Source organism: Carassius auratus, unplaced genomic scaffold (genome assembly GCF_003368295.1).
Source record: "Carassius auratus strain Wakin unplaced genomic scaffold, ASM336829v1 scaf_tig00215844, whole genome shotgun sequence".
Classification (NCBI taxonomy): domain Eukaryota; kingdom Metazoa; phylum Chordata; class Actinopteri; order Cypriniformes; family Cyprinidae; genus Carassius; species Carassius auratus.
In genome coordinates, this window is record NW_020528270.1 from 375,247 (window position 1) to 386,247 (window position 11,001).

Genomic DNA, 11,001 nt, shown 5'->3' on the forward strand with positions numbered 1-11,001 from the left:
ATTAAATGGATTGCCTGAGGGAAGAAACTGAAACTGTTCCTGTGTCTGGTCGTTCTAGTGCTCAGTGCTCTGTAGCGTCGACCAGATGGCAACAGTTCAAAGAGAGAGTGTGCTGGGTGTGAGGGGTCCAGAGTGATTTTGACAGCCCTTTTGCTCACTTTGGATAAATACGGTTCTTGAATAGATGGGAGGGTTGAACCGATGATTCTCTCAGCAGTCCGGACTACCCTCTGTAGTCTTCTGAGGTTTGAAGCTGAGCTGAACCAGATAGTTACTGTAATGCAGAGGATGGATTCAATGATGGTGGAGTAGAACCGTTTCAGCAGCTCCTGTGGCAGGTTAAACTTCCTCAGCTGGCGAAGGAAGTACAACCTCTGCTGGGCCTTTTTCACGACGGAGTCAATGTGAATGTCCCACTTCAGGTCCTGAGAGATAGTGGTGCCCAGGAACCTGAATGACTCCACTGCAGTCACAGTGCTGTTCATGATGGTGAGTGGGGGGAGTGCAGGGGGGTTTCTCCTGAAGTCCACCATCATCTCCACTGTTTTGAGCGTGTTAAGCTCCAGGTTGTTGAGAGTGCACCAGACCACCAGCTCTTTAACCTCCTGTCTGTAAGCAGACTCGTCACCGTCCTGAATGAGGCCGATGAGTGTGGTGTCGTCTGTAAACTTCAGGAGCTTGACAGAGGGGTCCTTAGATGTGCAATCGTTGTTGTAGAGGGAGAAGAGCAGTGTGGAGAGAACACAGCCCTGGGGAGCTCCGGTGCTGATTGTACAGGTGCTGGATGTGTATTTTCCCGACCTCACTAGCTGCTGCCTGTCTGTCAGGATGCTGTTGATCCACTGACAGATGGAGGTGGACACGGAGAGCTGATTTAGTTTGGGCAGGAGGAGGTTTGGGATGATCGTGTTGAAGGCCGAGCTGAAGTCCACAAACAGGATCCTCACATAAGTCCCCGGTCTGTCAAGGTGTTGCAAAACATAATGCAGTCCGATGTTTACTGCATCGTCCACAGACCTGTTTGCTCTGTAGGCAAACTGAAGAGGATCCAGCAAGGGTTCAGTGATGTCGTTCAGATGGGCCAGCACCAGTTTTTCAAATGACTTCATGACTACAGACGTTAGAGCCACAGGCCTGTAGTCATTTAGTCCTGTAATTTTGGTTTTCTTAGGAAATGGGGTGATGGAGGAGCGTTTGAAGCATGAAGGGACTTCAGCGATCTGTTGAAGATCTGTGTGAAGATGGGGGCCAGCTGGTCAGCAAAGGATTTCAGACAGGCTGGTGTAACACAATCTGGGCCTGTTGCTTTTTTCCTTTCCTGCTTCCGGAAGACCTGGCGCACCGAATCCTTGCTGATCTGAATTGCAGGTGTGGGGGAGAGGGGGGATGCAGGAGGTGTGAATGGTGAGAGCGCTTGATTGGAGAGGTGATCGGGATGGGTTGCAGGAGTTGTTTTAGCTGTGAACGGTTGTTTGGAGAGGTGTACAGGGCTGGTTGCAGGAGTTTTGAATGGTGTGAATGGTTGTGTGGAGAGGCGTTCAGGGCAGGTGATGGGTGTTCTTTCAAACCTGCAGTAACACTCGTTCAGATCGTCTGCCAGTCGTTGATTCTCCACAGTGCTGGGGGGTGGTGTCTTGTAATTGGTGATCTTCTTTAGACTTTTCAACACTGATGCGGAGTCGTTCGAAGTAAACTGAGTCCTTTTTTTCCCAGAATAATTCCTCTTTGCCATTTTGATCTCCTTTTCCAGTGTGTATTTAGCCTGTTTATTCAAGACATTGTCCCCCTTCACGTAAGCATCTTCTTTGGGCTGACGGAGCTGGCTGAGTTTTACAGTGAACCACGGTTTGTCATTAGTTGAGTCCTGGTAGGAATGCATATATCCTCACAGAAGCTGATATATGATGTTACGGTCTCTGTGAGTTCATCCAGATCGGTGGCAGCAGCTTCAAAAATACTCAGTCAGTGAGGTCAAGTGAGCAGTGTAGCATATCTATTCCAAACACGTTAACCTGGTGAAACTGATTGCAGGAATATAACTAAAGACAGGACAAACTAACAAAAACACAAAAACAACTGCAGAGCACATCACAGAGGCAGCCATCCTGTATCGGCATCAACGAAATGTCTCCCTGCGAAGGGTCAATTGTACTTATAGGGGGCAGTTGAGACCTGAGTCTGTGTGTGTGTGTGTGTGTGTGTGTGTGTGCGTCTACGACCTTAGATGGGTTAAATGCAGAGCTCAAATTCCGACTATGGGTCACCATACTAGGCCATAAGTCACCCCCTTTTTATCAATCCAATTGCATATGCAAAATAACATTCTTGAAGACAAAGAGTCATAAAAGTTCCCTCCAAAGATACCCTTCCTCATTGGCTCACTCAAATCCTTATTTTTACATGCTTTAATGCAGTAGTCCTGTAAAAAATTTATTTGCTGTGGCCATGAAAATTTAATTAATAGGGTTTATATGAAATTACACTCAATGTTTGCTGGACGAATGGATTAGTTGTTGGTTATATTAATTATGCTAGTGTTACTACTGGCAGCTGAGATAAATTATTTCTAATAAATTGGATTAATTGTAATTACGTCACGATAACTTTTAGAGTGATTGGCATGGTAATGTACATGACAATGTTAACGTGTTTGGAATAGATCTGCTACACTGCTGCAGCAGACTTGCTATTGCCAATACATCCTAAGTGTGCTATTTGATAGCAATCTTTCCTTAGAAAGTCATGTTTCTAGCATTTGTAAAACTGCATTTTTCCATCTCAAAATATATCTAAATTAAGACTATTCTCTCAATGTCCAATGCAGAAATGTTAATCCATGTATTTATGACCTCAAGGTTAGATTATTGTAATGCTTTATTGGGTGGTTGTTCTGCACGCATAGTAAACAAACTACAGCTAGTCCAAAATGCAGCAGCAAGAGTTCTTACTAGAACCAGGAAGTATGACCATATTAGCCCGGTCCTGTCAACACTGCACTGGCTCCCTATCAAACATTGTATAGATTTTAAAATATTGCTTATTACTTATAAAGTCCTGAATGGGTTAGCACCTCAGTATTTGAATTAGTTTCTATTACATTATAATCCTTCATGTCCGCTACGATCTCAAAACTCAGGCAATTTGATAATACCTAGAATATCAAGATCAACAGCGGGTGCCAGATCCTTTTCCTATTTAGCGTCTAAACTCGGGAATAAACTACCTAACATTGTTCGGCAGGCAGACACATTCTTGCAGTTTACATTTAGATTAAAGACCCATCACATTAACCTGGCTTAAAAATAACACACTAATACACTTCTAACATCCAAATCTGTTAAAGGATTTTTAGGCTGTTTTAGGCACCCATTATGGGACTCACAATTGATAGTGCCCTACCTAATTTAAAATTGGAACAGTTCCTTATGTTTGTTACACAAATAATTTTGGTGTGTTACAAAAGAATGCCCTTTGGACTTTACTTTCTAATATTTTACTTAAAAATATTAAAAAGGTTATAGACACTGAAGTGCATTGAACATTTTTTTATTTGATATAAAAATATCATGAAATCAGTCCTGGAACAATCTAGAAAAGTAATGAGTTGAAAGTCACGTCTCATGAGTTTCCATTTCAAATCCGAAGAAGATACCATGAAAAATTAGATTCCTGCAACCTATTTTTTTTTAGACTTGAGTACTAGAAAAAAACAATAAGAATCATTTGAGTAATAAACAATAAATAAGAAAAATAAAAAATACTTAACAATGTGTGCCAACTACAGTACATTCTGAGATTGCTGATGGCCAGTTATAGAGATGGTAATCATATAAATGTGCCATAAAGTCAATAATCACTCTCGATTAATATAGATGGTGTTCACATTGGTAGTTGTGATTACACAGTAATAGCGAGCTGATTTGCACTCAAACAGATAGTAATCATGCAGATACAGCCACATTCAACATAAAACACACTCACACGTATATGAAAAATGTTGAAATGTAAAAAAAATAAAAGAAAGAAATAAAAAGCAGATCGAAGAGTTCCACCTCAATTAGCTGTGTCTGGAGAGAGCACCAGAATTCAAATAAACAATCTTATGCCTATCTTTCACTTTTTTTTTGTGGATCATCTCAATCTGGTCGTGACACTGTACGCTACAAAACCATATGCTGTTTTTTTACTATCAATATGCAGTTTTCTGAATGTGAGCTATTCCATAACGCACACAAACAATTCTGTCCCTGAACAAAGGAATTATGATCCATATTACAACATTATTGCTTTGTTGGACTGAACATGCTCAATGAGATATATCGTTCGGTAGACCCTTACTTTCCTCACTAAACCGGGATTTACAGCAGTGGATTTGTTTATGGCTCGGTGGTCTCATGTCTTATGAATTCAGTGATGAACTGCCTTTAACTGTCATTTTGCATTTTTGTAACCATGATTAACAGTCATCATTGCTTTGCAAAAAAAAAAAAAAAAGGATTTCACAGGCAAGGATATTGCTACCAGTAAGAGCAATCACACTGGTGCTACTTCACATCCGAAACTCTGATCACATGTAAACTGCTTCTCTCCAGTGTGAACCTTCATGTGTTTTCTAAAGTTTCCTCTTTGAGTGAATCTCTTTCCACACTGATAGGTGAAAGGTTTCTCTCCAGTATGGATTCTCATGTGGTCTGTAAGGTTTCCTTTTCGAGCGAATCTCTTTCCACATTGTTGGCAGATAAAAGGTTTCTCTCCAGTATGAATTATCATGTGGTGTTTATGGTTTGATTTTCTAATGAAGCTCTTTCCACACTGTTTGCAGGTGTAAGGTTTCTCCCCAGTGTGAATTCTAATGTGCCTCTGAAGGGTTCCACTTTTACTGAAACTTTTTCCACACTGCTGGCAGGTGTAAGGTTTCTCTCCAGTATGGATTCTCATGTGGTCTCTAAGGTTTCCTTTTTGAGCAAATCTCCTTCCACATTGTTGGCAGGTAAAAGGCTTCTCTCCGGTATGAATTCTTATGTGGCCATCAAGTTGTTGTTTGTGTAAAACTTTTTCCACACTGCTGGCAGGTGTAAGGCTTCTCTCCACTGTGAACTCTGATGTGGTTTTTAAGATTATATTTTCGAACAAAGCTCTTTCCACATTGTTGGCAGGTGAAAGGCTTCTCTCCAGTGTGAATTTTCATGTGAAGATTAAGGTTCCCTATTTCAGTAAATCTTTTTCCACATTGTTGGCAGACAAAAGGTTTCTCTTCAGTGTGACCTCTCACATGATTTTTAAAGTTTGCTCTTCGAATGAAACTCTTTCTACACAGTTTGTTGGTGTAAGGCATTTCTCCAGCGTGAACTCTCATGTGGACTTCAAAATTTCCCTTTTTGTTGAAACTTTTCCCACACTGTTGGCATGGGAAGTAACTTCTGTTTGCCGTCTTTTGAGCTTTTTTTCGTGAATTCTTTTCAGTATGTGAGCAGCTAAATGATTTTTCTCCAGTCATTAAACCATATTTCTCATGGTGAACATTATCTTCCTTTTTACTGAATTCTTGACTCTTCTCTTTCAGTGTCATCAGGTCTATTGCAAAAAGTACAAATCCAAAATTAACAAAATTTTTAATGGCACAAAGAACAAACACCAAAACCAACAACATGTATATCTTATACACTATTAAAGGAGGTATTAAATGTAATCTCAAAAAACTCCCATATATTCAAATTGATGATGAAAAAAAAAACTCTCTATTAAAATTGATGATGAAAAAAAGAGCAATGTGTATTGTATAATTATAGCTTCACGTATATGTTTTTGTAATTTTGGATTAATCTGAAATGTTTCATACTATTGAAGTTACCCACAAATTTTAAGTAAATATGCTAGAAAACCGCACACTTTTAAGAACATACATTTAATACATGGACAGAGTAAAAACGTAAGGCAGTCGCTCACCAGACGAAAAGCACCACATTTACAACAACTCTACTGCCTATCGCATTTAGTTCAAAATGGCAGTCAAACATTTAAAAGAAAAGTTCCCTTTAGGAATTGAATTAAGTTGTAATGATGAGTTTGAAATACTGTGTTTGACAAAACAGCAAACAGAAAAAGAAAGTGTGATCTATGGAAAAAGCTGTGCTAAAAAATCTAATGTGATTTTTATGGCACTCCTGTGATTAGTAGTAAATCTCCAGCATGTGCATCAGATCAGGGTTCCAGGTTTTCAAAACAAAACCTGCCCAATTGCTTCTCAAAACTAGCCCAATCTCGTTTTGAAGGGGTTGCCTGATAAAAATTACGTTCCAGGGGATTACATACATGGTGTTTGGCTGGGTTGACTTGGTAAAATTAGCATTTTAAGGGCTAAATATCACGTTATTGGGGTCACTTCAACCCGTGGACATGAAAAACATCAGCAACAATTACAACACAGAGCCGTAGTTCACTGGAAAGCTACACAAAATCGGCAATTCATTGCCTATTTTGAAAGCAATTTAGCCCCTAAAATGCAAATTTTACCAATTGAACCCCACCAAAATATGTGTATTTTATCCCTCTGAATGCAAATTTTAATCGGGGAATGCCCTTGAAATGCTATTGGGCTAGTTTGGTCAGGTTTTGTTGTGAAAACCTAGCAACCCTGATCTGAACAGATGTGCCGGAGACATAAGTGCTATAAATCACTGGAGCGCCTTTTACTGACGCGATGCGCATGAAAATCAAATTAGTTTTTGTTTTTTTTACACAGCCCTATCTATGGATATTATTAGCTCTGTATATTAGTGATAATTTCATTAAGGAAATCTATGTCAAAAATGTTCATCAATGTTTTTTTCCCATGATGAAAGCGAGAAGATGAAGAGACGATAATAAGGTCATTAAACGATAACTGAGATTAAATTAACATGCAATATCATCGACGAAAAAATATTAGATTAAATGTAGCTAAAATAACAAAAACTTTATTAAAACCTTTTTATTATTGTGGAAAAAGGTGGAACCAAAACATTTCAGAGTGCTGCAAAAGACTATTATGTGAGCATTCATATTTGCGGTTGCCAGATATCAGTCATTGTCATCATCATTTTAACCATTTTACAGTAAGACGAAATATATATATATAAAGCATTTGACAGGACTAAGACTAAATTAAAAATAGCTGACAAAATTAACACTATATTAATCATACGACAGAAAGACGAATGCTGTGCTGAAAGATACACCTACACACAATCTTCCAACTTATGATGAAGTCATTATGTACAGTAACAATAATTTGGAACAGTTATAATGTGAGTGGATCACAGCAGACTTTAAATGTTGGTAAACTGATTGTACAAAGTTAGCTGAAATATCAAATAAAAAACCTATGAAAAAAAGAGCATGCGGTTTATCTGGCAATCAGGTGCACATTAACGTTTCTTTATACAACAACAGTAGAATTTATTTTAGAATCATCCTGGGTCCAATTTACTTAACATTAAAATGATATAAATTTTGGCTCAGAAAATCACAATTGTTTAATTATCTGTAACACATTCCCTACAAGCATAAAAAACTCTTGTTTAGGAATTAAGAAATTATGAATATGTTGGTTACCTAAAGCTATAAATAAAGTGTTTAGATGGCATGAAACTGTGGCCCCACCTGGGGTTGCCCTGTTCTTTTGTGCACAGTAATGTCCAAGGCAAACCTTGATGTGATCTCAACATATCTGTCCAGATCAGTGGACCCACTTCATGTAAATTAAAGCATTTATAATTTCAAACTTATATGATATTCTTCAAAAATATTATAGTCTGTAGAGTTATGCATTTTAATAAAGATCAGTTGAGTTAACCTTTGAGAATGAAAACCAACCTGTTCGTGTCTCAGTATCTTCATGTTTGACTCTAAATGTTTCTTCAATCTTTATGTCTTTTCTCTCCTCTTTAATAAACTCCATCTTTGTTTGTTCCTCAGTATCTTCATGTTTGACTCTGAATGTTTCTTCAATCTTTATGTTTTTACTCTCCTCTTTAATAAACTTCATCTTGGTTTGTTCTTCAGTATCTTCACATTTGACCAAGAATGCTTCAATCTTTGTGTCTTTACTTTCTTCTTTAAAAAAAACAGCATCTTTAAAAAAAGTCACGTGGATCTGTGATTCCTAAATGAATCAGATTCCTAAAGTTAGCAATAACACAGATCTACTATCTTACATAAGCAAATGTTAAGTGCTATCAATTCACTATTAATTCTGGAACATTTGTGGTATTTAGTTAAGAAATGCGTATCTTTATATGAGCTTTTTTTTCATAAGCCAGAAACATGGTTCACTGATTGAAGCTGTACATGTTCAGTTTGATCAACCAGCAAAAATATGACAGCATACTCAGGTGTTACATCTATCATTGTTAGAAGTGAACAATATTCAGTTTCTAAATAAGACGCAATATGCAGACTTTTAAAGTGTAGAAGTAGATCCTTCACATGGTATAATAAAGTACACAAATATTTACCTTTAATATCCAAATACGTCTGTAGTAAACTCAAGATTGAGGATCAGGAGACGGAGTGAATCTTCATCAGGTTCTTGATTGAGATGGTTCTGTGTGACGCTGCAGTCATCAAGACTGACTAAAGCACTACATCACTGTAGTTTTATACAGATTTCAGGAGGCTGTCATTAGAAGATAAAGTATGCAGATTTAGTTCACCAACTGTAATCCAATCAGCATAACTATAACACTCATTATCACAGAGATCAGGGAAGGTCACACCTACAGGCATCACTTTCACACTTAACCCAATTGCTGATTAGCATGAACAATGACCATCAGTTAAAGGTGTTGTATGTAGTGGTGTATAAAGTACCTGAAAGTCATACTCAAGTAAAAGTACAAATATTTTACCAGAGTAAGGTAGACTTTGGTAGAAGTTGAAGCCACTGTTTAGACTATATTACTTGAGTAAAAGTCTTAAAGTATGTGATATTTATTGTACTGAAGTACAAAAGTATTTGTTTTTATCTTAAATTTACTTAAGTATTGAAGGTAAAAGTACAAGTTACTGCACAATGTAGAAGAAGCAAATGTATATATATATATATATATATATATATATATATATATATATATATATATATATATATATACAGTATTGTTCAAAATAATAGCAGTACAATGTGACTAACCAGAATAATCAAGGTTTTTAGTATATTTTTTATTGCTACGTGGCAAACAAGTTACCAGTAGGTTCAGTAGATTCTCAGAAAACAAACAAGACCCAGCATTCATGATATGCACGCTCTTAAGGCTGTGCAATTGGGCAATTAGTTGAAAGGGGTGTGTTCAAAAAAATAGCAGTGTCTACCTTTGACTGTACAAACTCAAAACTATTTTGTACAAACATTTTTTTTTCTGGGATTTAGCAATCCTGTGAATCACTAAACTAATATTTAGTTGTATGACCACAGTTTTTTAAAACTGCTTGACATCTGTGTGGCATGGAGTCAACCAACTTGTGGCACCTCTCAGCTGTTATTCCACTCCATGATTCTTTAACAACATTCCACAATTCATTCACATTTCTTGGTTTTGCTTCAGAAACAGCATTTTTGATATCACCCCACAAGTTCTCAATTGGATTAAGGTCTGGAGATTGGGCTGGCCACTCCATAACATTAATTTTGTTGGTTTGGAACCAATACTTTGCCCGTTTACTAGTGTGTTTTGGGTCATTGTCTTGTTGAAACAACCATTTCAAGGGCATGTCCTCTTCAGCATAGGGCAACATGACCTCTTCAAGTATTTTAACATATGCAAACTGATCCATGATCCCTGGTATGCGATAAATAGGCCCAACACCATAGTAGGAGAAACATGCCCATATCATGATGCTTGCACCTCCATGCTTCACTGTCTTCACTGTGTACTGTTGCTTGAATTCAGAGTTTGGGGGTCGTCTCACAAACTGCCTGTGGACCTTGGACCCAAAAAGAACAATTTTACTCTCATCAGTCCACAAAATGTTCCTCCATTTCTCTTTAGGCCAGTTGATGTGTTCTTTGGCAAATTGTAACCTCTTCTGCACATGCCTTTTTTTTAACAGAGGGACTTTGCGGGGGATTCTTGAAAATAGATTAGCTTCACACAGACGTCTTCTAACTGTCACAGTACTTACAGGTAACTCCAGACTGTCTTTGATCATCCTGGAGGAGATCATTGGCTGAGCCTTTGCCATTCTGGTTATTCTTCTATCCATTTTGATGGTTGTCTTCCGTTTTCTTCCACGTCTCTCTGGTTTTGCTCTCCATTTTAAGGCATTGGAGATCATTTTAGCTGAACAGCCTATCATTTTTTGCACCTCTTTATAGGTTTTCCCCTCTCTAATCAACTTTTTAATCAAAGTACGCTGTTCTTCTGAACAATGTCTTGAACGACCCATTTTCCTCAGCTTTCAAATGCATGTTCAACAAGTGTTGGCTTCATCCTTAAATAGGGGCCACCTGATTCACACCTGTTTCTTCACAAAATTGATGACCTCAGTGATTGAATGCCACACTGCTATTTTTTTGAACACATCCCTTTCAACTAATTCAACTAATTGCCCAATTGCACAGCCTTAAGAGCGTGCATATCATGAATGCTGGGTCTCATTTGTTTTCTGAGAATCTACTGAACCTACTGGTAACTTGTTTGCCACGTAGCAATAAAAAAATATACGAAAAACCTTGATTATTCTGGTTAGTCACATTGTACTGCTATTATTTTGAACAATACTGTATATATATATATATATATATATATATATATATGTATATATATATATATATATATATATATATATATATATATATATATATATATGATGTTCATACACAGCTTGAATAGCAAGATTGTGTTCAGGTTTAACAGTTTCTTCCATTTTGTATTTTTGGGTAATAAGAAGCACTTCTTCCGGTACTTAGTATCTTTCATTCCAACATAAGAAAAAATTTCTGGAATCTGCATTTGAAATAGCATG

General features: G+C 37.5%; 1 pseudogene; it reads right to left on the bottom strand.

The window, feature by feature from the left end:
- Positions 1-5,356, bottom strand: part of LOC113096010 (gastrula zinc finger protein XlCGF57.1-like) — a 52,674-nt pseudogene extending 47,318 nt beyond the window's left edge.
- Positions 5,357-11,001: the final 5,645 nt, after the last annotated feature.